The 27,066-nt window shown below is 43.8% G+C and overlaps 1 protein-coding gene and 1 non-coding gene across 5 annotated transcripts in view; one reads left to right on the top strand and one right to left on the bottom strand.

Annotated features, from left to right (window-relative positions):
- Positions 1 to 3,378: 3,378 nt before the first annotated feature.
- Positions 3,379 to 3,460, bottom strand: trnas-gcu (transfer RNA serine (anticodon GCU)). The gene has a single exon. It is a non-coding gene; the product is annotated as a tRNA-Ser (tRNA).
- Positions 3,461 to 4,303: 843 nt separating this feature from the next.
- The window catches only part of disp1 (dispatched homolog 1 (Drosophila)), a 319,043-nt gene continuing 296,280 nt past the window's right edge, over positions 4,304 to 27,066 (top strand). For 2 of the 4 annotated variants that reach the window (XM_052024114.1, XM_052024112.1), the window contains exon 1: positions 4,308 to 4,565. The gene's annotated coding sequence lies outside the window, so the exon portion shown is untranslated. Of the gene's footprint in view, positions 4,566 to 20,116; positions 20,217 to 27,066 lie in introns of all 4 variants that reach the window. The other 2 variants (XM_052024113.1, XM_052024116.1) reach the window with 2 other exon arrangements.

Raw genomic sequence — 27,066 nt, 5'->3', positions numbered from 1 at the left:
GCGACGAGCGCAAAAACAACAAAAAGAATAGTGCAAAGTACAATGGAATGGTGCAAAGATCGTAGTAATGCAATCTGAAGTAGTGCAAAAAGAAAGGCTAGTGTTGATAACAGAAGAGCCGAGAGAGGTAGAATTAAGAGCCTGAGAACATGGCAGCACCACTGGGAAGGGGATGTGAAAGAGGGGTTTGGTTCAGAAGTCTGATAGCAGTGGGGAAGAAGCTGTTCTTGAGTCTGGTTGTCCGGGCTTTCAACCTCCTCTATCTTCTCCCAGAAGGTAGAAGAGAGAAAAGGGAATGATCAGGGTGGCAGGCATCCTTGACAGAACTATTAGACTTACTGAAGCAACGCACCGTGAAGATGGACTGGATGGAAGGGAGTGACAAACCTGTGATGGACTGGACTGTGTTTACCACTCTCTGCAGGTTCAGTCGGTCAAGAGCAGAGCAGTTGCCATGAGATGCAACCTGTCAGGATATTTTCTATAGTGCATCCGTAAAAATATTCGAGAGATGCCCAAGAAATATACTGATGCGCTTTCTTGATCACCATATCAGCACCCACTGCACCTTGTTTCATCTTCCTCTCTCTCCTGATGTGGTTCCCATCCCACTTCTATTTTGTTTAAAACCTCCTCAACAGTACCAGCAAAACACATCTCGGACATCAGTCCCAGTCTTGTCCAGGTGCAGCCTGGACAATTGTACTGCTCCTACCTCCCCCAGAACCAATTTCAATGTCCCAGCATTTTGAATCCTTTTCCTTTATACCATTCTTTTAGCCACACAGTCATACGATTCATGCTTCTATTTCTACTCTGACCAGCACCACTAAAGCTCTGTTTTTAAATTTACTTCCTCACTCCCCAGATTCATTTTGTAGGACCTCATCCCTTTTCCTACCTATGTTGTCGGCACCAACTTGCAGCAAGGCAACCCTCCCTGCCCTGAATGCGCTGCAGCCACTCCGATGCGTCCTTGACCACAGCACCAGGGAGGTAAAATACCATCATGGTGGCTGATTTGTGTCTGCAGGAATGCCTGTTTACCACCCCCCCCACCCCCGAAAATTAAATTGCTCAATCATTATAGTCACCCCACTCTTTCTCCTCTCCTCATGCAGCAGGACTGTCCCTGGTGCCGTGAACTTGGCTGCTGATAGGCCAGCTCCACCAGCGACCTACAGAGTGTAGGTATGTTAGAGAGTGGGATGGATAGGGGATGTCTGCACAACTTCTCTCCTTCTACTCCTGGTGGTCACCCATTCCCTTCCTGCCTGTGCAATCTTTAGCCACAGTGTGACCACATGCCATCCACATACATCTCAGTCTAGTGGATACTCCACAATTAATCCACTTTCAGTTCTGATTCCATAATGTGGTTAACCAGTATCTGCAGCTGAAGTAATTTGCTGCACATCTGGTAACCAGTGACAGTGGAAGTCATAGAGTGATACAGTGCAGAAACAGGTCCTTTGGCCCACTGTGTCCACACAAACCTTTTTGCTCACCTACATGGATCCCATTTGCCTGTGATAGGTCCATTTCAAAGTGTCTATGCTTTCACAGTGCAGAAGGGTGTGCTTTCCTGTCATGACTTAAATTACTTTAAATTAGAGTTTACTAATTACACCAGGGCCTTATTTTACTCTCAACATTCTCCCACACAATCAAAGGGCCTTTTAAAATCTCCAAGCCTCTGTTGCCACTATTTTTAAATCCTGACCTTCTGTTGCTGCTCATGTTAAACTAAACAGAAGCCAAAAATAAAATCTTTTTAATTAGGGAGTATCAACCAATCAAATGCAAAACAGTTGAAAGAAAGTTCAGTGCAATGGAAATGATTGCAGTTAAATTGCAATGTATTGGAAATGCATGGAATAAAAATTGCAGTGAAAACACTAGTAGTAAAAATGCATTATTTTAAAAAAGCAATTCAATCAATTCTTTTATAAGATGAAGCACAGAATAAAAGTGCAGAGGGTTTATGCTTGAACTGTATACTACACTAATAAAACCACAGCTTGAGGACTGTGTACAGTTCTGAGCACCACATTATAGGAAAGATGAGATGTCACTGAAGAAATGCAGAGAAGATTTACAAGGGTGGTTCTGGAACTCAAATTGTAGCTTTGGAACAGGAGGAGGCTTTTAATTTGAGGAGAAATTATTTGAGGCGCATCAAATCATGAAGGGCTCAGTTACAGCAAGATGAGAGAGGTGGTTGTTGACCTAAAGCGGCAGGAGGGTGAACACAACCCTGTCCTCGTCAATGGAGCTGCTGTAGAAATGGTCAACGGGTTCATGTTCCTCGGCATCCACATCACCAGCCACCTCACCTGGTCCCTCCACACCTACGCACATCAGCATATTTACTTTCTTAGGTGTCTGAGAACATTTGGCATGTCCACGAGGATTCTCTCAAAATTCTACAGAGGCGCTATGGAAAGTATCCTAATCGGGTTGCATCTCAGCTCGGTATGGCAACCGCTCTGCTCTGGACCCACTGAACCTGCAGAGAGCAGTAAACACAGTCCAGTCCATCACAGGCTCCTCACTTCCTTCCATCCAGTTCATCTTCACAAGGTGTAGCTTCAAGAAGGCCAACAGTATGGTCAAGGATGCCTGCCACCCTGACCGTTCCCCTTTTCTGTCTTCTACCTTCTGGGGAAGATGCACGAGTTTAAAAGCCCGGACATCCAGACTTAAGAACAGCTCTTCCCCACTGCTATCTGACTTCTGAACCAATCACCTCATTCACACCCACCTTCTCAGGGTGTCAGACTCTTAATTCTAGCTCTCTCGGTTATTCTGTTATTGTAACTTTAGCATTTCTTTTTGCACTACTTCAGACTTGTACTACAATCTTTGCATCATTCTGTTATTTTGCACTCGTCTATTTATTGTTGTATTTACTATCACCACGTATACTGTTTGTGAGCTTCAAGCGAGCAAGGAATTTAAGTGCACCCTGGCGTATATTACAATACATTAATAAGAACCTGAACCCATTTCCCTTATGCGAGAGGTCAAAAACTAATGGACATGGATTTAAGTCATTGGTAGAAAGATCAGGGGGAAGATAAGGATTTTTCACCCAGAGTGCAAGGAACCTAGAACTGAACTTCTGAAAGAGGCAAAAACTCTCAGCACATTTCAAAAGCTACCTGGATGTGTACTCGAAGGGGCGTGAGCTGCAGGATCTTGGACCTGAAGCTGGGATTTGGCTGGGGAGCTTTTTCCCGAGCTGGGTTGAATAACCTCCTGTTATAGAGTTTACGTGAATGCAAAGAAAATTCACGAATGCGGTGGAAACTCACATAATAAAACGCATTGGCATAGAAACTAATGGAATAAGAATTCAACACATAAAAAGGACAACGACGAGGATGGGATTCGAACCCACGCGTGCAGAGCACAATGGATTAGCAGTCCATCGCCTTAACCACTCGGCCACCTCGTCACACTGGCGCCGCACACCGGCCTGCAGCAGCCAACCAGCCAAACCCGCCATTCAGACACGTCCACACAGGTACTTCTATCTTCTGCCCGCGCAAAGTCCGCCACCGCCGGCCCTTTCCTTCCCTCCTTCGCCTCTTCATCCCGCCGTCCCCTCGCCTACCACCATTACACGGCGGCTGCTTAACTCGAGCTGCGGGAATCACCTCTTTTTCACAAACGAGCGGCATCGACAGAAAGTGTCAGGTCGCCTTCATCCTGAATGAAAAGTTGTTCGGAAAGCCCCACGCTAGGAGTCGGCACCGTGCTCGAGTTTACAAACTCCTTCAGCCGCGCCACTTAGCTGGACAACCGAGGACCCCCCCGGGCTCCCGCCGTCAACTGTCAGCTCAGCTTGGAAGCCGAGAGACGGGTCTCAGTGCCAGCTGTCGCTCTCTATTGGTTAATATGCTTCCCGCCTTCTCTTCACGATTGGCTAATTGTGCCGTCACTCTCTTCTTAGCCTCTCATCAGGGTAGGTTCACACGTCCGCGTAAGAAATCAAGGTAGGTTAATGCAGATTTTCCTTAACTCAACCTCTGATTGGTCAAGCATTGGGCAGTCAAAAGGCGGGCGCTGCGGCGACATCCACTTCTCATTGGTTTGTGTGTTCGTCAATCATGGAGAAAGGGGCGGGGGATCAATGTAGTTAGAGTCAGCGAATGGGGACTTGGCGCTGTCCATCAGATTATCCATCAATCACCAGGCGGCAGCGGTCACAGCCGCCTCTAGGACTGGTTAGCGAATACCGTCAATCAGAGGCGAACGCCCGCCTCCCTCCTTGTGATTGGCGCCAGCGAGTTTGGTGGCGAGCCGTTCGCGAAACGTCAACACGGGGGTGGCCGGCGGTAGCGGCGGCCGTGGTACGTCTTCGTCGTCGTTGTCGTTGTTGTCGTCGTCGTGCGCCTCTTCCTTGTGGCGGCGGCGGCATCGGCGGCGGCGGTAGTGGTGGTGGCGGCGGCGGCGGCTTGGTGTGTCCCGGGGTAACCGCGCCTTCTCGGGTTGGGTTTAATTGAGTGAGGAAACGCGGAGGGAGCGAGGCTGAAATCGCGTGGGCCATCTCCGCTCAGGTAGGTCCCTCAGCAACACGCCGACTGAGTTCACTGGCTGCCCCCTAACTTTTCCACACGGCCGGCGGTGAAAGGTTCGGCAAAACTTCTTTAGTTTTTGGTGAATAAATATATAAAGTCACAGTTTATTGTTTGTGCGGAGTTCAAATGAAGCGGGTTGAGTTAATTTTAATAACCTGTCCCACAATCAACTGGAGGTCGTGCCAAACTAGTGGTGTGCGTTCAATCATCTTGCAGCAGGATCTGTTGAGTTCGCGAGATCTAGGGAAATGTTTAGCACTTTATATCAGTGCATCTTATTTAATGCTTTGGAAATAACATGAAGCATACAGGTTGCTCCGCAAAGTATAGCTTTATGGCAGTGAGACCAGAAGTAAAACATTCCGAAGTATCGATTCTGTTTTAATCTTGGCAATGCTAAACACACACATACAGTACTGCAAACATGCCTTTAGGAGTCAGCTATGTAGAAAATGTAGATTTAATGTAAAATTGTACGGAATTATAGGAAATACAAACGTTTCTAGATCCGTGCAGTGCACTTAAAGTATATTGAATTCTTTGTAGTATTTCACTGCATCCAAGATATGATACTGTAGCTTGTTTTATGAACGTCGAAACTAAAATTGTCTATAGAGAGAGAGAGAAGGGAGACTCTTGTGATATGAAGTCGTGTAAATGTGGAATTTGCTATAAAGTAAGACATTCACTTTCAAATTTTTACAATGATTTTATTATGTGTATCTTATTTGGAGCAAGAAAATCTCTTAGCTACACTAGCCCAAATGTTGCCTGGAAATGTTGATGCTGGAAAATGGAATAATGTACCATTTTTGGAACTGAACACTAGCATTAAGCAAACCCTGGGTTAGCATGATTAGATGTAGTGTAAAGTTCCTACTACTGAACCACAGTCTCAGCATCTATGGCTCCATTTGTCATACTGGCCATCCTGTCATGCTTTCCACTCCCGTTTTGTATAATGACCAGAGATTGTGTAGCCAGCATGCAGAGAATAAAGATATCCCATCATTTTGAACTGTATTTCTAACAGTCTCAAAAGAGGACAGAGGGTTACTATTAACATATGTACTACTGCTGGTTTCTGTAGTTGCAGTTTTAATAAAAGTGCACTGTCTTTTTAAAATTGGTTTGAATTCTAATGGCAGCTTTGCATTCCTTCTGATCAACCTAGCTTAGAAAAATGCTTATGGCAATTTTGATCGTTTCTGAATGACCTTTAACATCACTGCAGTTAGTTAGGGGCTTAACTTTCCATTTGTCCTGCATCAGGAAGCAGCCAGGAAACACTTTCAACTATCCAGAAAAAAAATGGAAGTCTAGAAAGAATTCTATTATTAGATCCTTAGTCTGCAGAAGTCTCCCTAGGTTGATAGTTAAATTATACGATTTGAATGGAAAACGTGTGTTTAAGTTTTTAAGATTTGGTATCTGATAAATGATCTGATCTCTAATTTTAAACAGTATAAAGAAAGTATCTGAAAGCAAATTATAGAAATAGTCTTGTGCAGCCTACATAACAAACAACATTGTGATTTATGTGTGGTGAAGAGGGAGAGGTGGGAGAAGGGATGTTTTTAATTCAGCGCTTAATTAATGGTGTCAGTTTTGTGTTTAAAGAGACTTGATCTGATTTTTTTTTGGTCATTGAGTGGGTCGGAAATATTATCTTACTGTTTATTTACTTTAGATAAACAAGCTTGAGAGTGTGGGAAGTCCCACCCCAAGTGCTTTATTATTGTTTGGCCAGGCTGACTGGAGCCAGGCAGAAAATGTAGCATGATGCATATGACTGCAGTGGGAGCCTGGTGCTTCCCTCCTTTAAACCCTGACAAATAATTTCTCCATCCAGTTAAACTAATTCAGGTAGCATTGTTTTAAAAACTGAATTGCTTCCATAATTCTTAGGAGAATTTCCTTTTAAATACTCTTAAACTTTAATGATTTCTTGCCATTTTTATTAGCTTGACAATCAAGAAATCTTTTGTGTTCCAGTAATAATTTTTGAAAACCTTAATTAAATTAAAACAGAAGCTGCAGATGAAATCTTGTTTGACTGCAGGGAAACAGTTCCATGATAAATGAGTTTCGTTGTCAAAATTCCAATTATTTGGCATTTGTAATCGGTTTGTGGCCAATATTTTTAATCCAAGCATTGTTACTGCTCCTAACCCCTCTCTTCCTGACTCTGTGCCTGTTTTCCTAGAAGCACCTTGGAATTTTATAGTGCTGTGGAAGTTCATAGATTGTGGAGCACTTTCATCTGTTAGCCATTGCATAGAATCTAAGCAAATAGGTTACATTGGAACCAGAGAAAACGCTTGTTAGGCCATTACAGAACACTGCATGCAGTTCTGGTCACCACATTATGAGAAGGATGTAATAATATTAGACAGTGTACAAAGGAGAGAGAGGGATGTTGTCAGACCTGGAGAATTTTAGCTATGAAGGAAGATTGGATAAGTTTGGGGTAATTTTCTATATCGAACAGAGGGGAGCTGAAAGGAAGTGTAATTTAAAGTACAGTATCTAAAAGTAGGATATGTGAAACTATAACAATCTAAATAAATGAGATTAAAAGGATTTATTTCAATGAATAGAAGGACATAGATTTAGAAGGTGGTGGAAGGGTTAGAGAGGAATAAAGGAGAAATTTTATTCATCCAAAGCCTTCTGAGCATCTGGCTCGGGTAGAGTGGGGAAAATAGCGAGGCTGTATTTGGAAGAACAGCAAGCATTGGGAAGGGGGAGTAATGGTGCTGGGGGTGGAGCTGGGAGGATGGGCTCGAGGCTGGTGTCGTTGGAGCTGGGAGGATGGGCTCGAGGCTGGTGTCGTTGGAGCTGGGAGAATGGGCTCGAGGCTGGTGTCGTTGGAGCTGGGAGAATGGGCTCGAGGCTGGTGTCGTTGGAGCTGGGAGAATGGGCTCATGGGTTTGGGCAAGGAATCTCCCCCCCCCCCCCCCCCCCGAGGGAGGCAGCAGGCTGGAGGTGCCTACTTTTGGGGTTGTGTTAGTCTGAACATTGGAACGGCATCCCTCACCTCATCCAGCCCTGGGCATAACATCTGCACCCATAAACATCTCTGGGTGGTGGCTGGGAACGTGAAGGCATGAGGGGGTGCCGGTATCCTGGTTCCAGTGTGGAAGCTTCTGGAAGCTAGAAGTCGTCCTTCACAGGGCCATCTTGGCGGTGATCACTTATTGTGGTTCCCCTAGTGAATCTGTAACTTAAAGAAGTGCTTATTTTCTCTCCGTTCCTGTACAGTGCATGTAATAGCTTGCACGGTAAAAGGAGAAGCCAAGTGCAGCCAGTGATTGAACCTGACTGAACTTGTTTAATTCCCAGTTAATCAGTCCTTAGTTACTCTGTTCTTCTTGTTGCTATTATTCATAAACTTAACTTTTGGTTTCTCTAACATGAAGGAACCTGCTCCCTGGAAGAGTGACAAAGGCAAAATCAAGTCTTTGTCACGTTTCAAAATGTACCTTGGTATTGTGTGAAGTGCTCACCCTTGGCGGTTGCAGGAGTGAGAGCTGGAACTAGCTGTTTGTGGAGGAGGCTGGAATTGATGGTTTGAATGGTCTGCTTCAGTTCTATAAATTCTATTATTTGATAATTTACAGCACAGAAGCAGGCTATTTGACTACTCAGTAAATGGTAGGGCCCTGGAAAGTGTTGTAGAACAGAGGGACCGAGGGATACAAGTACATAGTTCCCTGAAAGTGGAGACACAAGTAAACAAGGTGGTGAAGAAGGTGTGTGGCAAGTTTGCCTTCATTGGCCAGGGTATTGAGTACAAGCGTTGGGATGTCATGTTACAGCTGTACGAGACATTGCGCGACCAGACTTGGAATACTGTGTGCAGTTCTGGTCTTTTGGGTATAGAAAGGATGTCATTAAGCTAGAAAGGGTGCAGAAAGGATTCATGAGATGCTACTGGGAATGAAGGGCTTGAGCTGTAAGGAGAATCTGGATAGGTTGGAACTTCTTTCCCTGGAGTGAAGGAGGCTGAGGGGGTGACCTTACAGAGGTTTATAAAATCATGGGGGGCATAGATAAGGTGGACGGTCACAGTCTTTTTCCCAGAGTAGGGATTCTAGGGCATAGGTTTAAAGTGAGCGGGGAAAGATTCAAGAGAGATCTGAGGGACAAGATTGTCATATAGAGGGTGGTGAGTGTATAACATGAGCTGTCAGAGGAAGTGGTAGAGGCAGGTATAATTACAACATTGAAAAGACCTGTAGATGGGTTCATGGAAAGGAAGGGTTTAGAGGGATAGAGGCCAAATGCGGGGAAATTGGACCAGCTCAAGTAGTTAACTTGGTCGGCATGGACAAGTTGGATTGAGGGGCCTGTTTCCATGCTGTACACCTGACTCCACACCAGCTTTCTTCCACTTGAATTCTTCTTGCCCAATCAGCATATCCTTTTTGAGAAAAAATGTTTCATAGTAAATAGCTTTGCTGATTTTTTTTTGTATCAATTATTGGTTGTGGGCACTGCTGGCAAGGCTCCTACTTATTGCTCAGTATGTTGTCTAAAGAGGGCCTGGCCTTGCCTATCAACGATATTCCCTTTACACTGGAGACACAAGAAACTGCAGATGCAGGCATGGTAGTATAGCGGTCAGCATAACGCTATTACAGCACCAGTAATCCAGGTTCAGTTCTGGCCACTGTCTGTAAGGAATTTGTACGTTCTCCCCATGTGTCTGCGTGGGTTTACTCCGGGTGCTCCGGTTTCCTTCCATGTTCCAAAGATGTACGGGTTAGGAAGTTGTGGGCATGCTGTGTTGGCGCCAGAAGTGTGGTGACACTTGCGGGCTGCCCCCAGAACGCTCTACGCAAAAGGATGCATTTCACTGTGTTTCGATGTACATGTGACTAATAAAGAGATCTTAATCTGGAGGAGAAAACAAGTTGTTGGAGGAACTCCACACATAAAGTGCTGGAGGAACTCAGCAAGTCAGGCAGCATTAAGTGGACAGTCATCATTTTGGGTCGAGACCCTTCATCAGGACTGGACCTCAGCGCGTCCGGTATCATCTGTGGAGGGAAGTGGATAGTTGACATTTGGGATTGAGACCCTGCATCATCTATCCCTCTCCCTCCACCCCTTACAATTTAAAATGGACTTGTTTTCTCACTTCCACTTCTGATGAAGGATCTTTGACCTGAAACATTAAACAGATGCTGCCTGACCACTGAGTGTTTGCAGCATTTTCTGTTTTCAGATTTTCACCATCAGAATCAGATTTATTGCATCTACACTTTTATTCTTGTAGAGGGGCTGTGTCTAATATAAAAGTTGGAGCAGGCCAACTCTGCGGAATGACCTGCTTCTGTGTTGGCCAATATTTATCCCTTAATCAATGTCACAAAAATTGATTATTTGATCATTTATCACATTGCAGTTTATGTAAGCTATGTACAAATTGCCTGCCATGTTCTTAGTATCATAAAGGTACATCACAATAAAGTACTTTGGAATGTCCATAGTGTGAACTATAACTATGCCATTTTATATTCAATGCAATTCTCACTAAAGACACCATGAATTGTTTTTCACTGCTACCCTATAGTTATACATCTCACTTTTCTTTCATATATTTGGTTTTCCTGGCCTGTAGAGTACACAGCTGAAAATTAGAATCAGTGGGAGGAAGGACCTTGGGGTGGGATGGGATGAATGAGACAAAGTGGTTGCTGTAGAATGGGCGGGACGGACACACCTGGTCTTTACAGCTCTGTGTTGTAGAATATAGAGCGAGCAATCCGGTGTAAATTGTTTTTGACTGATATTCATAGACACCCCTATAGGATGTAGCCTGTTGTAGCAAACAAATTTTGATTTTTCAGCCACAGCCAATTCCCAAATTTACCACATCGTACGAAAGATATTCAGCTTATGAGCAGCTGTGTGTTGTAAGCTATCCTATTTTAGATTCATCCTTGGTAATAGTTGTTTTAAATTTAAAAATAGTTAATTCATGGTTGCATTTCTGCCAGTTGGATGTCCGCTCAAACTCCCAGGTAGAGTACAGCTGTGCTATAATAGACTAATTTGTTGTTGTGATCATTTGCAGTGGAGTGTCTAATTCCCACAGAAAGGAGGATTCCGTGGTGGCGTGTTGTAGTTATGATCTATCTGTTTAATTAAACACACTCTTGCTTCCATACATATAGTTATGAGAGAGATAGGAAACTGTCTGTGACCCTATATGTCAGGTCTGGTCACTGTTTATGTGGGCTAGTGATGCTGTCCTTCTGTCATTGTGGCAACATCATTGCTCCCAGTGTGTGAGCAAACTTATTCACCATCTGTTTAGACAAGGTCTGAAATACTAACTGGCTTTTGTTGCCTCCTGTGTAGTCCTGGAGATCTGCTGAAGGTTGGTCTGTCTCTTCCATAAACCCACCAAATGAGAACCAGCTTCCACTACTTTTCCTGTTGGAACCCACCCCCCGCCTCCTTACCAAATGCTAGCAATTGCAGGACCAAGTATCTGACCTTGTAGTTATAATGTGTCAACATTGCTGCCTCTGTTCACTTTGTGCAATTTGTTGCGTGTTGCTGATTAACACTTCCCATAAGTTGTCACTAAATTGTTGATGCACAGCCTTTTAGCTGAAAAGAGGCACGTTTATGGGACAGAGTGGAGATCGCTTTATAACTCAAGTGTGCATTTCCTGACCCAAGAAAGAAGCTGGACATTGTATGAGATTGACAGTAGGCAAGAAGGTACAGCTGACTGCAGTATGATCTGAGTGCCTGGTAGACAGGGGCAGATCTATTTGGCTCCATGGTTCTTCACCGGACTGGTCCTTTGTGTTATCTCTCTGGCAAAGAGAAGTATGATGGATGGGTCTGCCCTGGGTATACAACTAAAAACCGACCATCTGAGCCCCAGAACTTACAATATTAGCCATATCAACCTGGAGGTATTTCAGAAAAGCAGGAAATAGACTTGCTATGCTGCATATTCTTTGGTATTGACTGAGAACGCAGGACGTGCATTAATACAAAGCAAGTCAGTTTGACCTGGGTAGTACTGAGTCAGGCTGGCGTGGCACTGTCTGACCTCGTGCATGTAGTCGGGTCCTGTCGGGCTTGGGTCAGCCAGCCAGACTTTAACTGGAGAAGTAACCCAACAGAGTTGTTCAAAATTATGGAAAACTTTGATATGGCAGAAATGGCAAGGGTATGTGTTGGGAACAATGAAACCAGAGGCCGTCTGTGTCGTCAAGAAATTAAATGGAGAAATTTTCACAGTGGTGAGAATGTGACTCTTGCAAATGGCATTGATGGATTTAAGGCAGAGCTGGACAGATATCCAAGGAATAAAGGAATGGAAGGATCTGCTGATAGGATGAAGAAGGGTGGGGCTTAATTGATATCAAAACAACAATAAGGACTGGGTAAGTTGAACTGCCCATAACTGTGCTGTATATTGCCATGTCATTGTTATCAGGTGACTCTCGACTCTCTTCCCTTACTCCCTTCCCCAGGCTGATGACCGTAGCATAGACTGCAGCATCTATTGAGTGTAAGGAACAGGAATTTGCTGAGCACCGAAATTGGGTGAAGTAGGGAGAAATGTGCTGCTTGTTACTTAAAATAAAATGCGAGGTTGAATTATTATTTAATCAATAACTTGTAGCTTAAACTGTGAAGCTAAGGTAATTAAAGAAATGTATAGTTCATTCAAGGTAACAAGGGAGTAGAGAAGTGAAACAAAGTTTCTCAGATTATGGATTGGGCAGCTGAGGCCCAATGCCCACAATTCGTGTGCCATGTAGGAACTTTGGAATGCTTCACTTGTCCTGAGAGACTGTGTCTAGCAGTACCTCTTTGTAGCAATAACACTGACCCAACAAGCACATGCTCAGGATTTCTAAACTTGAGCATCTGGAGACATTAGGGAGGGTAAAGAGTTTCCTGGATTATGGCTTCCTGGCCACTCTGCAGCCGGAGAGAGCTCAGGATAGGAAGTATAAAGTGGTTTTAGATAGACCTGCTTGTACTTTAATCCGTTCCTAAGATAGGCATACTGTGGGCACCTGAAAGGACAGAAAGAGAAAGATTAAATGTGTGTGCCAGTCACAAACAGGTACTCGACATGAATAACTGGTGGAAGTGACACCTTGAAAGAGTGCCCTCCAGAACATAGTATTGTGGTTTAAAGGGTTGCACAGGGGAATAATGAAGAATAGAAATGCAGTATGTTCGGGGGATTCTGTAGGATGGTGGAGTGATAGGTCAGTCTTTCAGCAACATTCAATGCAAAGTCAAAGTCGAGTTTATTGTCATATGCACCAGTACATGTGTGCACAGGTGCAAAGAAAAACTTACTTGCAGCAGCATCACAGGTACATATAAGCAGCATTCACAAGAAAAACATAAATTAAACATAAATTGTACACAATTTTTACAAGAAAGAACACAATTAGAACAAAAAGAAACAAAGGCAAGTCCTGTGCTATGTGTTGTCTCCCTGGTGCCAGGGCAAAAGAGATCCTTGAAATGGTGCAGAGTAGTCTGGGGGATGAGGGTGGATGGGAATGGAGTGAGCTACAAGTTGTGGTACATGTCACCAACTGTGACAAAGGTAGAAGATGTAGGCAGATGTTAAGGAGTTGGGAATGAGTTTAAGAAGTAGGACCTCAAAGGTGGTAATCTTTGGATGACTCCTGGCAGCAGATGTGAGTGAATATAGAAATCTGAAGATAGTCCAGATCCTTGGTGGAGGGACAGTGCAGGAGAGAAGACTAGATTCCTGGGGCATTGAGATCAGTTCTGGAGTTAGTACACCTGTAGAGCTTGAATATTTGTGCTTCAATGGTGCTGGAACGAATGTCTCTGTGAGATTTGTTGGCGCTGTGAAGGTGGGGGTTAATCTAATTTGGAGCGAGTTGAGAAAACAAAACACTCCAAAGTTTTGGGAGAGATTGATAGCACTTGAGCAAGAAATAATGTGGTGTTAATTAGAATTCCTTGTTCTGGTTGTAAGATGCACATAAATGCATAAAGCATATTAAATTAATTGGAGAGCTGCAGATGTAATTAGCTAGGTGGGATTCTAGTGTGGCATTTATGGAGAACTAGGATAAAGTGGGGCAGGATTGGGTACTAAATATTCCAAGATCAAGCTGTTGTAGGAGGATGGGGAAGGAAGAATGTGAGGGGGTGTGGGGTGGTGACTATATTGATTAAGGAGAAACCATGCTGAAATCTAGATGAAAAACACTATGATGCTGGAGGAACTCAGCAGGCCAGGCAGCATCTGTGGAGAAAAGCAGGTGGTCAACGTTTCGGGTCAGGACCCTTCTTAAGGATTAAGGAGAATATTGCAGTCCTGGAGAGAGAATATATCGTGAAAAGATCAAAGACTGGGTCTATTTGATTAGAGTTGTGATACAGTAAAGGTGCCATTGTATCTTTTACTGTATAACAGGCATGGTAGAGTAGCGGTTAGCGCAATGCTATTTCAGCACCAGCGACCCTGGTTCAATTCCAGCCACTGTCTGTAAGAAGTTTGTGCGTTCTCCCTGTGACAGCATGGGTTTCATCTGGGTACAGTTTCCTCCCACATTCCAAAGACATACGGGTTAGGAAGTTGTGGGCATGCTATGTTGGTGCCGGAAGCGTGGTGACACTTGCGGGCTGCCCCCGGAACACTCTACGCAAAAGATGCATTTCACTGTGTGTTTCGATGTACATGTGACTAATAAAGATATTTTATCTGTATTTACCGTGGAGAAAGACATGGATACAAGGGAACTTGGAAGTTAATAGTGATGTCTTGAAGAGAGTCCACATTACAGAAGAGGAGGTGCTGGAGGTCTTGAAATGCATAAAGGCAGATAAATCCCCGAGACCTGACCAAGTCTACCCTAGGACATTGTGGGAAGCAGGGGAAGAAATTGCAGGGCCCCTTGTACAGATGTTGGTATCATTGATAGCTACGGGCGAGGTGCTGGAAGGCTGGAGGGTGGGTAATGTTCCTATTTACCCCTCCTTTATGAAGGGAACAAGGGGAAAGGATTAATTGTAATGTTCAGCAACACACAAAATGCTGGAGGAACACAGCGGGTCAGGCAGCATCCATGGAAGGAAATGAGCAGTCAATGTTTTGGGTTGAGACCCTTCATCAGGACTGGAAAGAAAGAGGGGAGATAGCCAGCACAAAGAGGTGGAAGGAAGGGGTGGAGCAAGAGCTGGCGGGTGATAAGTGGATCCAGGTGTGAGGCAGGTTGGAGGGGGGAGAGTGGGAATGACGTAGGAAGCTGGGAGGTAATGGATGGAAGTGACAAAGGGCTGAAGAAGATGGAATCTGATTTGAGAGGACAGTTGACCATGGAATAAAGGGGGGGGGGGAAACCGGAGGGATGAATGTGTGGGTGATGGGCAGATTGAGAGGGCGGTGGGGGTGAAAGAGAAGGGGTGATGGGGCTGGTGGGATAAGGGGGTAAAAAAGGGGACAGAGGGGAGCGGTTACCGGAAGTTAGAGAAATCGATGTTCATGTTGTTGGGTTGGAGACTACCTAAGGTGAAATATGAGGTGCTGTTCCTCTAATCTGTGTCCAGCCTCAGCTTGGCAGTACAGGAGGCCATGGACCGTAAGACATAGGAGCAGAATTCAGCCATTCGGCCCATCAAGTCTGCTCTGCCATTCGATCATGGCTGACTTCTTGGTATTGGTTTATTATTGTCACTTGTACCGAGGTACAGTGAAAAGCTTGTCTTCCAATCGTACAGGTCAATTCATTACACAGTGCAGTTACATTGAGTTAGTACAGAGTGCATTGATGCAGCACAGGTATAAACAATAACAGTACAGAGTAAAGTGTCACAGCTGTTCTCCTGCCTTCTCCCCGTAACCTTTGATGCCCTTACTAATCAAGAACATATCAACCTCCGCTTTAAATATACCCAATGACTTGTTGCCACAGACGGCTGTGGAAGCCGAATTCCACAGATTCACCACCCTCTGGCTAAAGAAATTCCTCCTCAAGGACAGATGTGTCGGTGTGGGAATGGGAAGTGGAATTAAAACGGCTGGCCACTGGAAGATCCTGGCTGTTATGGCGGATGGAGTGAAGGTGCTTGACAAAGCAAATCCCCTGCCCCCCCCCCCCGCCCACCAAATCTGTGCCTGCTCTCACCGATGCAGAGGAGACAATTGTAGTGTTGAACAGGGAGTAGGTAAATAACAGAGGAGGAAAAATTGTAGCAGCTGTGGGGAAAAAGGGAGGGAGTGGCATTATCTGCATTGTTCTTGCACAGAGAATTAGCACAGACACAACAGGCTGAATATCTCCTTTTTATAACCTTTTTGTGATTCTGACGAGGATCTAATTCGGCTCAATTGGTGACTAGTTTTCTGAAAGTACTGCATGGCTCACACAGTGACAAATATTTCCCTTCCCTCAGATAAAGTAAATTATACCTCTGTGGGCTAATACCTTTGGAGAGAATGAGAAGAAAATTTAGCAAATTGAGTCAACAGAGGATTTAGAGTAATGAACTTTGGTGGAGGTAGATGAGCAGTATGGCTTGAGGGGACCAGTTAGCTGTATATTTTCCAGCTGAACCATCAAGAAATAATTTTTAGCAAGAGCAGAAAGTCTGCTGGTAGCAATAAATTTGAATTGGCAAAACCTTGAGAGATGTCAGAAGACTGGGTTGTTAAAATTTGGAAATATGTGTGCTACTTGACATGACGTTATTTGACTTTGTTTCCACAGAATCGAATGCTTTTGGGGGGGGATGTGATACATCTTGTTTATTGAATTAAGTAGTGGCTGAAGACATTTTAATAACTAGAATAAAATATTTGCTTAAATTATTTGTGCCTTGGGTTAGAAGAACGGTAAGAGAATTGGCATTGCCATTACAGTGAAGAAGTTTTATTATTGCTCATGAAATCAAAAGAATAAGCACATTAAGGGAACAGTGGAAGCTAACAGCAGTTTGCATTTACAAAGCCTTTAGCATAGAAAATGTCCCACTTTGAAGGGGCACGAGGGGCACTGATATGTCACAATGACAGATTGATGAAAAGTATGGTTGAAAATGTAAACTTTTTTACTGTGCCTTTCCTAAGTTCAGGAATTTTCAAATTGAATAAGTACTTGGAAAGCTTGGCTACTGTTTTTTTAAGTCAAATATAGAGGTGACCAGTTACTTTTAATGCCATTAATGGAGAAATAAATAAAGGGCGGGGCAGTGAGAAAGCTTGGCTCTTCAGATGAGCCTTGGGATGTTTTATATCCACCTGAGCATGCAGTTGAGACCTTAACGTTATACCTGAAGAATGTCCCTCCCTCGGTGAAGTGTTGGCCTGGAGTACGTACTGGCATTCTGGAGTGGTACTGAACACGGGCTATCTGAAATATAAACAAATGCTCGAAGCTCTCAGCAGGTCAGACAGCAGCTGTGAAAAGAGAAACAGCGTTAATGCTTTGGGTTAAAGATTCTTTGTCAGAACTTTTATTCCCACAGATGCAGCATGACCTGCTGAGTGTTTCTAGATTTTTTGTTTTGTTTTTATTCCAGATTTGCAGCATCAGTACTTTATTATTTTCAAACTAGGGTAGGTAATTTTAAGGTAGCTGAGAGGGACAGATCTTTGAGCAAATATGGAAGTTACTATACATCTGTAGGAAGAGGGGCCTATTATTGCCATTGCCTGGGTTGAATTGAGCCAATTGGTAGCGTAACTACACGAGTACATTGCGAGGAGCTGAAAATCAAAAAAAAATGCAGATGTTGGAAATGTGAAATAAAACAAAATACTGGAAACGCTCAGCAAGTCGGGCAGCATCTGTGGATAGAGAAACAGTTCAGTGTCTCAGGTCCGGGGCCGTTTATCAGAACTGGGAAAGAGCTGATGGGTGAGGATGTTGTGGTTAACTCTGAATTTCTTAGAGAAGGATAGACAAGGAAGGAGAATGTGCTGTAGTCACACTTAAAGACAACATTATTTATAACTTTGGCAACAGATGACCAATGAAACTTCATCCTCAGTAGCCATGTGAAATGCTTATTGTTGGTGGCAGTGATTGACAGTATGTGATATACTCTGTATTTTGCCATACTTACAATCTACGATGTCGTGAAGACACCAGTGGTGGAGTTAGTCTCCACTTAGACCCTGGCTTGTTTTGAAATGATTCAGCGGATTCGTAGAGCACAGAAATAGGCTCTTTGGCCCAACTTCTCCGTGCTGACCAAGATGTCTATCTGAGTGAGTCCCATTTGTCTGCGTTTGGCCCATATCCCTCTTGGCCTTTTCTATCCATGTACCTGTCCAAATGTCTTTTAAACATTGTAATTATACTTGCCTCTACAGCTTCCTCTGGCAGCTCATTCCATAGACCCACTGTCCTTTATTTCCCCTCTCACCTTAAAATCTATGCCCTCTAGCTTTAGACTCCTCTGCCTTGGGAAAGAGAAAATGGGCCCAACACATTGATGCAATCATGAAGAAGGCACGCCAAGCAGCTCTACTTCGTTAGGAATTTGAGGAGATTTGGTATATCACCAAAGACACTTACAAATTTCTATAGATGTATGGTGGAGAGCATTCTGCCTGGTTGCATCACCGCCTGGAATGGAGGCTCCAATGCACAGAATTGCAAGAGGCTGCATCACGGGCACAACCCTCCACACTATTGAGGACATCTTCGAGTGGCGATGCCTCAAAAAGGTGGCATCCATCACTAAGGACCCTCACCATTGGGGACATGCCCTCCCTGTTACTACCATCAGGGAGGAGGTTCAGGAGCCTGAAGACTTGCACTCAACGATTTAGGAACAACTTTTTCTCCTGTGCTATCAGATTTCTGAACAGTCCTTGAACATTACCTCATTATTTCTTTTGCACTATTTATTTACTTCTGTAATTTATAGAAATTTTTATGTCTTTGCACTGTATTGCTGCTGCCAAACATCATATAAGTCAGTGATGATAAACCTGATTCTGAGACTGTGACCATCCATCTTACCTATGCCCCTCATGATTTTATAAACCTCTATAAGGTTAACCTTCGGCCTCCTATGCTCCAGTGAAAAAGGGACTGAGAAGGGAATTCCCTAAAATTCATTTCCTTTAGCAGGGCTGAATGGACAGAATGAATAGCAGTGATGTCGAACTCCTTTTGCACCACTGATGCCACAATCATTCTACAAACTCCTTTTGTAGAATGATTGTGGCAATTCAGGCCATTGTGATAGTAGACAGGACCTGGTGGATGTGTGACCCTACAGCTGCAGACTTGCCTTGGCATGAATCGTTGGCAACAATTTGTTAGTTGCAGTCTCCCACTGTGCATGTGGAAGAGAGCCACATTGCACAGAATGGAGCAATGATGGAAAAATCAGTTGGAGAGCTCCCGAGAAAGGGCAGAAGCTGAAGGAAATCAAACAAGAGTTTGGAGCCAAAAGTAAGGTGGGAGGTGGATAATGGTGATTAACTAGGCTTGTGGAGGGTTTCACTGGACACGCACAGTGACGCAGCTGGTGGAGCTGCTGCCTCATGGCTCCAGCAACCCATGTTCAATCTGACCTCCAGTATTATCTGTGTGGAGTTCACACATTCTGCCTGTGACCATATGGGTTTCTTCTAGGTGCTCTCATTTCCTCCCACATCTGTCAGACGTAGGCTAGTAGGTTAATTGGCAGCTGTAGATTACCCCTACTGTGTAGGTGAGTAGTAGAATCTGGGGGAGTTGGGGATGTTGGAGAATAAAATTGGATTAATGTAAATGGGTGTTTGATGGTCGGTGAGGACTCCATGGGCTGAAGTGCCTCTTTCCGTGATGTATGACTCTGACTCTATGGCAGTGGTTGGTTGTCCTTGGATGGTTTAATCCTTCGCATTTCTTTTAACGGTGCTTCAGAAGAGGTGAAATGTTGAGAGGATTGTTGCAGCAACTTGGCAATGACTCTTACAATTGATTTTTGTTTTAATCGTTGAACTAGCTTGGGGCATCAAGAGCTATAGTGTGCATAAACACCAAGGCTGCAAACAGTATATGAGAGGTTAATTAATAATTAACAATTAGATGACTCCTTTGAAATCTTTGTAGATTGTGTGAGGGAGGAGAATTGAGCAAAGTACCAAGTTCTGTAGTCATATCCTGGAAACTAACCTGTATGTATAGTGCAGAGGAAAATAGTTTAGGAGAAACAAATGAGGAAATTTGAGTACAGTGTCTATTTTAAATGGAGATTTTATTTGATTTGATATCTTTATTAGTCACATGTACATCGAAACACAGTGAAATAGGTTTTTTTGCTTAGAGTGTTCTGGGGGCAGCCCGCAAGTGTCGCCACGCTTCTGGCGCCAACGAAGCTTGCCCACAACTTCCTAACCTGTACGTCTTTGGAGAGATTGCAGTGAGGGTGGTGGTTGGCAGCTGAGGAAGAGAAGGTTAGAGGTGAAAGAAGGGTTGCTTGTCAAATGCCAGATTTTGTTTGTATCCTGTTGAGTGTGAGAGTTGCTGAAAGTATCTTTTCTGATACAGGATCAATGTTTTGGTCTTGGACTCCATTCTAGAGAGTTGACGGTTGTTGAGAGGAAGCTGAGCCCATCAAATGAAGGACACGGTGGGGGTTCCTTTTGAGGTAGGGAAGCCATCAGAATCCGGTTTATTATTGCTGATTTTCGTGAAATTTGTTGTTTTGCGGCAGCAGTACAGCGCAAAGACATTAAAATTAGTATAAATTACAAAACAAATAGGGCAGGAAAAAAAGGAATAACAAAGTAGTGTTCATAGACTGTTCAGAAATCTGATGGAGGGGAAGAAGCTGTTCGTAAGTCATTGAGCGTGGGTCTTCAGTTTCCTCTACTACCTCCCTGATGGTAGTAGCGAGAAGAGGGCATGTCCCGGATGGTGAGGGTCGTTAGTGATGGATGCTGCTGCTTTGAGGCACCACCTCTTGAAGGTATCCTTGATGGCACGAGGGTTGTGCCTGTGATGGAGCTGGCTGAGTCTACAACTCTCTGCAGCCTCTTGCGATCCTGTGTATTGGAGCCTCCATACCAGGCTGTGATGCAACCAGTCAGAATGCTCTCCACCGTACATCTATAGAAATTTGCAAGAGTCTTTGGTGACGTACCAAATCTCTTCAAACTCCTAATGAAATAGTGCCACTGGCATGCCTTCTTCATGATTGCATCAATGTGTTGGGCCCAAGATAGATCCTCCAAGATGTTGATGCCCAGGAACTTGAAGCTGCTCACCCTTTCCACCGCTGGCCCCTCAATGGGGACTGGTGTGTGTTCTCCCGACTTCCCCCTTCCTGAAGGTCACAGTTAATTCCTTGGTCTTGCTGACATTGAGTGCGAGGTTGTTGTTGCGACACCACTCAGCCAGCCGAACATTCTCACTCTTGTACGCCTCCTTGTTGCTGTCTGAGATTTTACCAACAATGATGGTGTTAAGTTGAAAAAGAATGATATCTGACAGGCAGTGGATGAAGTGATGGTTAAGATATTGAAGAAACTGTTTTTGAAGAAATGAAAACTGCAGCATCTTCACTTTGCCATTGAAGGATGTGGAGACCAGGTTGTATTTCAGTTATGGTGTCTCAAGAGGAATGAAGTTTCTGAGTTTGGAATCTGCAGTCTGATGGAAAATCATTTGCTTGTTAACAAAATGAGTAGGAAGAATTGAGTGAGAAAGGTTATTGATCTGGAGAAGGAATATTGGAGAGATGACAGAACAGCAGGAAAGGATCAAGCTAAATAAAGTCAAATGAACAGCAACAACAGTTTGCATTTATACAGCATTGTAAATGTGCATAAATGTCACAATTGCTGAATGTACAGAGTGAATGAATGATCTGAGAGAAAGTTGTCAGTAAGGTTAGCAAACAACTTTGCACTTCGATGTTAGCAGCTTTTGTTTTTGAGCTAATGTCCTCACCATCTTCCTTCTGGCTGGCTGTTCAGAATCCTCTGTTACAGGTCCACTGAGTTCTGCCCATTCTTTGCCTGTGAGGTGAAGAGCCACATAGAAATACTTTCCTCCTGAAAGTTTAGGGTATGGGAGGCATATGTCCTCCACTGCCTCAGTTAGGTGGCCTCCTTCAATCATATGACAATAATAGTGACTGCTGCTGGCCTCGTGGTGTAGTGGTGGTGGGGTTCTTTGGCAGGAAAGATGGAACAGTGGTTAAGTCCTTGGACTAACAATCCAAAGGCTTGAGTTCAAATTCCTCAGCTGTAGGATTAAAATACATTTGCTTCCTTTTTCCAAGAAGATTTGAAGAATGTTGGGAGCTGGGAACAGTAACACAAATTACTGGGTTTACATGAAAAATCCATCTGGTTCTCAAATTTTCTTCAAGGAAGGAAATTTTCCACTCTTCCCCTATATTACTTCCTTTTTCCAAGAAGATTTGAAGAATGTTGGGAGCTGGGAACAGTAACACAAATTACTGGGTTTACATGAAAAATCCATCTGGTTCTCAAATTTTCTTCAAGGAAGGAAATTTTCCACTCTTCCCCTATGACTTCAGATCCATAGCAATATGGTTGACTGTTAACAACAACTCTATTTGCTTGTCCCTGGCTGGCACGGAGCAGTGGCCGTACAATGTCACCAGTAACCTTCTGCTGAGCATATCTTCTGATAATTGAGGTTAGCCTCAACTGTGCATGTCTGAGGCCAACTGTGGTCAGGCCCAGGGTTTGCTCCAATCCAGTAGTAGGCCAGTGATTCACAGTTCGGACATGATCTGCAATACCCCTCCAGTCTACGTTCATGAAGAGGCATAGTCTCCCAGTTGCTGTACATAAGTTTTTTAAAAAATGGGTAAGAAACCTTTCATTATCAACTACTGTTTTGGAACAAGATGATCATTAAACCAGAAGGGTCACCCAAATACATAGTTTGCTGTAAGTGGCGTCACAGGTGGTGAAGAAGGCATTTGGCATGCTGGCCTTCATCATTTGGGGCATTGAGTATAGGAGTTGGGACATTTATGTTGCAGTTGTACAAGATGTTGGTGGGACCGCACTTAGAGTGTTATGTACAGTTTTGGTCGCCCTGTTATAGGAAAGACATCATTAAGCTGGAAAGAGTGCAGAGAAGTGGTTGAGGCAGGTAGAATAACAACATTTAAAAGATATTTGGATAAATACATGGACAGGAGCGGTTTAGAGGGATATGGACAAATGGGACTAGCTTGGTGGGCACCATGGTTGGCATGGATGAGTTGGGCCAAAGGGCCTGTTGCCATTCCGTATTACTCTAATAACATGGACTTAAACAGCAGATTTAAACACAGCAAAGTGTCCTTGTGACCTTGCAAAGTCTGTACCATCTGTGTATAAATTGATAGACCTGCCTCACAGAATAGCAAGCTATAGCCTGACCCACAGTCATTCTTTCCAGGCAACATCCCAGACTTCTTCATCACAATCTCTGGGAATGTCCTGTCCCATCCACAGGATGGATACGCGCAGAAAAAGTGGCCCTGGGAGTCTACAGTTTTGACTCCAGACCCCCTGAAATACCATGGCATCAGGTCAGACCTGGACAAGGAAAGATCCTCCTGATTATCATTTACTGTCCTTCCTCAGCTGATTAATCCATAGCCCTCCAGGTTGAAGCACTGAGAGCAGCATGAATGGGGGACCCAAGAGAAGCTCAATAAGATTATTACTGATTGATCTTGCCTGAGAAACGCGTCTACCAGACTGGTTCCGCAGCAGGTGGTGAGAAAGTTAACAATAAACTTACTCAACTTCACTTGCCCATCTTCTCTGCTGTGGATTATCTGCCTACACTGTATGGTGGGAATAATAAGAAAACACACGTCTTGCGGAGATGCAGTCCTGGCCACCCCTAGGGCACTGGTCGGCATGGATGTGGTGGGCCTTGCTGGAAGGTGGGGTGTGGGAGGGGGAGGCTCTAAGAACGTCCCTGTTCTCAATAACTGTGAGGTCCAGTGCATGAGAGCCAAAGGTAAGGTTGAAGCATTTGTTCTGTTCAGCCGGAAGTGCTGGGTGGATGATCTCAACTTCCTCTTGAGATCCCAACCACCGCAGAAACCAAACTTTTTCTAATTCAACCTACTCCATGTGATCTTTGGAAACTTGGGATTTTCAGGAAGTCTTTGGTAGAGTCCCTTGTAAAATTAAAGCATCTGGTACTGGCAGTAATGTAGTAGCATGCATTGAAAATTAGTTCACAGACAGGAAACAAAGTAGGAATAAATGAGTTCTTTTCAGAGTGGCAGACAGAATCTAGTGGTGAATCTGTGCTTGGACCCCAGCACTTCATAATATATTTCAATGATTTAGATAACAGAACAGAATGTAATGTTTTGAAGTTTGCTGCCGACCCTAAACTGGGTGAGATTATGAAGAGGATGCAAAGAGACTTCAAGGCAACTGAGATTGAGTGATTGGGCATAAACATGGCAGGTGCAGTAGAATGTGGATAAATGTGACGTTGTCCACTTCAGTAGGAAAAATGAAGGCAGCATAATGTTGTTGGATGGGAAGCATTGATGTACAGATTGAATGGGGTGCAAGCACATCCAAGTCTCTGAAAGCAAACTTGCAGGTGCAGGAAGCAGTTAGGCAGGCAAATGAAACTTTGGCCTTCAGATAGAACAAGAGGATTTGAGCACAAGACCAAAGATGTCTTACTACAATTAAATAGGGCCTTAGTGAGATCACACTTATTGGTTTCCTTAGCTTTTATAAGTGTATATTTTCCATTAGATGGAGTGCAATGAAGGTTCGCTTGATTGGTTTCTGGGATGGTGGACTACCCTGTGAGGAGAGATTATCTCAACTAGGTTTGTATTCACTGGAGTTTAGAAGAATGAGAGGAGATTTAATTGAAATGCACAAAATTCTGACAGGATGTGGGAGAGATGTTCCCCCTGGCTGGATGTCTAGATTGAGGAGTCACAGGCAAGAGGTTTGGGACAGAGATACAGAGAAACATCTGAGCTCCCGAGTGTGGTGAACCTGTGGAATTTGCCACCAGAGGGTTTTAAAAGCTGAGTAGCTGAACTTATTAAAGAAGGAAGTGGGTAAATTACTAGATGCAAAAGGCATCAATGGAGTGGGAACGTAGCATTGAGATAGAACATCAGCCATGGTCATTGTCACGTACCAGCAACAAAAGAAACACTGAGTCATGTATAAGTGTTTAAAAACTATTTTATTAATAACTACTTATGATAATAAGAAAAATAAAAGTAAAAATGTTAGAAGTAAAAATGTTAGATCTTAAGCATTAACCCCAAAATCTAAACTCGGAAGTGTGTGTGTGGCAAATTCCCAAACTCCAAGTCCAGGAATAGTTCTCAAAGTTCAGTTCAGCAAGCCGTAAGGTGAAATGTGAACAAAGGCTTCTGCAAAACCACTGTTGACTGAAGAGGAAATGTAGAGAGAAAATAGAGAGTAATTATGAAATCCAAATGTTCTACGATGGAACCCATACGACACCTCAATCACTGATGATCTCCATCCCTTTGTTTCGAAGTATCTGCCACCCTGAAAGGCATTCAAGATCTCCCTCCCCCTCCCCCTCCCTCTCTCTCTGTCCTTATCTCCTGTTGTTGTCATCATGCCACACACACGCACTCTACTGTACCGTGTCTTAAAGGGACATTCGCCAATAGTAACTTAATCTGTAACATCATATTGAGCAGAGGATGCTTGAAGGGCAGAATAGTTATGCCATGTCCTATTTTTTTTAATTATGTAAACAGAAACGGCTGAGAGCATTGGAAATGGCCATGGGACCAAGCAATATTCTGACTCTGGTGCTGAAGACTTGTACTCCAGAAGTGGCCTGTCTCTAGCCGAACTGTTCCAGTGTAATTACAACACTGGCATCCACTCAACACTGGAGAATTTCCCAGGTGTTTTCCTGTCCACAAAGGGCAGAACAAGTTTAATCTGGTTCATTACTGCCTCATCTCTCTGTCATCAGCAAAGTGATGGGAGCTGTTGATGAATGTGCTATTCGTGTGGCACTTACTCAACAATAACTAATTTACTGAAGCTTAGTTTGGGTTTCGCTAGGGGCCTCTTGGCTCCAAATCTCATTACTACCTTGGTTCAAATGTGAGCCAAGGGGTTAAATTCTAGGATGAAGTAAGAGTGACGGCTCTTGAAAGGCAGCATTTAACCAAGTGTGGTACTAAGGAGTTCTGATAAAACGGGTCTTTGGGAGACTTGGGAGAACGCTCCATTGTCTAGGTTGTAGCTTGCACAAAGATGGTTGTGGTTGTTGGTCAGTCACCCCAGCCCTTGTGTGTAACTATAGGAGGTCCTTGGAGCAGGGTCCTGAGCCCAACTCTCTGTAGCTGCTTCATCAATGACCTTCCTTCCATTATTGGGTCACATTCAGGAATAGTTGACAAAAATTGTGCAATTTTCAGATCTATTGGCAGGTCCTCAGAAAATAAAACTGTTCTTTTATCTGCAAGTAACAAGGCCTGGGTGGCCAGCCATCTTGGGGCCAATATGTGAAAGGGACATTTGTGCCACTAAAAGTGTCTTGAAATCTAGGGTGAGAATGGAGGTGGGTTTTAAAGGAGAGGTCTATCAGAGGGCGGGCTGCTTCATTTCAGGGTATCAGGGTGAGATCCAGGTTTCTTTTTATTGTGTGTGTGTGGTGACATGGACCACACCACCGCCATAACCGTGTGGGACAACCAGACTCAAGAACAGCTACTTCCCCCCGCTATCAGACTTCTGAGCCAATCACCTCTTTCACGTCCCCCTTCCCAGTGATGCTGCCACATTCTCGGTCTCTTGATTCTCCCTCTCTCGGTTATTCCATTATTGTCACTTTTAGCATGTCTTTTCGCACTACTTCAGATTGCTCTACAATCTTGGCACCATTCTGTTACTTTGTGCTTGTCACTGTATTTAGAACAGCACAGCACAGGAACAGGCCCCTCTACCCATGATGTCTGATTTATTTATTATAATTATTATATTAACTATTGCTGTATTTATTATTACCTTGTATACTGTTTACTCTGTAAGCTTCATGTGAGTAAGGAATTTCATTGCATCCTGGTGTATGTGACAAACTATGATCTGGATCTGGGTGGAGCAGGTGAGTTGTGGAAGGTACAGCCAGGCAGAGAGACCAAGGGCAAGGCCATCACTGGTAGGTTAAGTATCCATCAAAGCCTGGTTCACTAATGAAAAAACGTGATCAATGGAACAAGATCCACTGGTTTGGTCGAAGGGAACAGCAATGTGTAGGGTAACCAGATACAGAGAAGGTTGGTGGGATTAGTCAGGAAAGGGATAAAAGATTGTGAGCTCACCACAGCTAATGTTAGTTATCCCAAAATGAAGAGCTCTTTCAATTTGAAATGATTTGTAACCTGGTTATCAGCCTAATTTAGTATTTGAGACACAAAACCAATGCTGGACTCAGAAGATAAAGTTGATGAACTGAGCAATAATGGCAAAATATTCTGA

Source organism: Pristis pectinata, chromosome 10 (genome assembly GCF_009764475.1).
Source record: "Pristis pectinata isolate sPriPec2 chromosome 10, sPriPec2.1.pri, whole genome shotgun sequence".
NCBI lineage: Eukaryota > Metazoa > Chordata > Chondrichthyes > Rhinopristiformes > Pristidae > Pristis > Pristis pectinata.
This window is presented reverse-complemented; position numbering and strand designations above follow the sequence as displayed.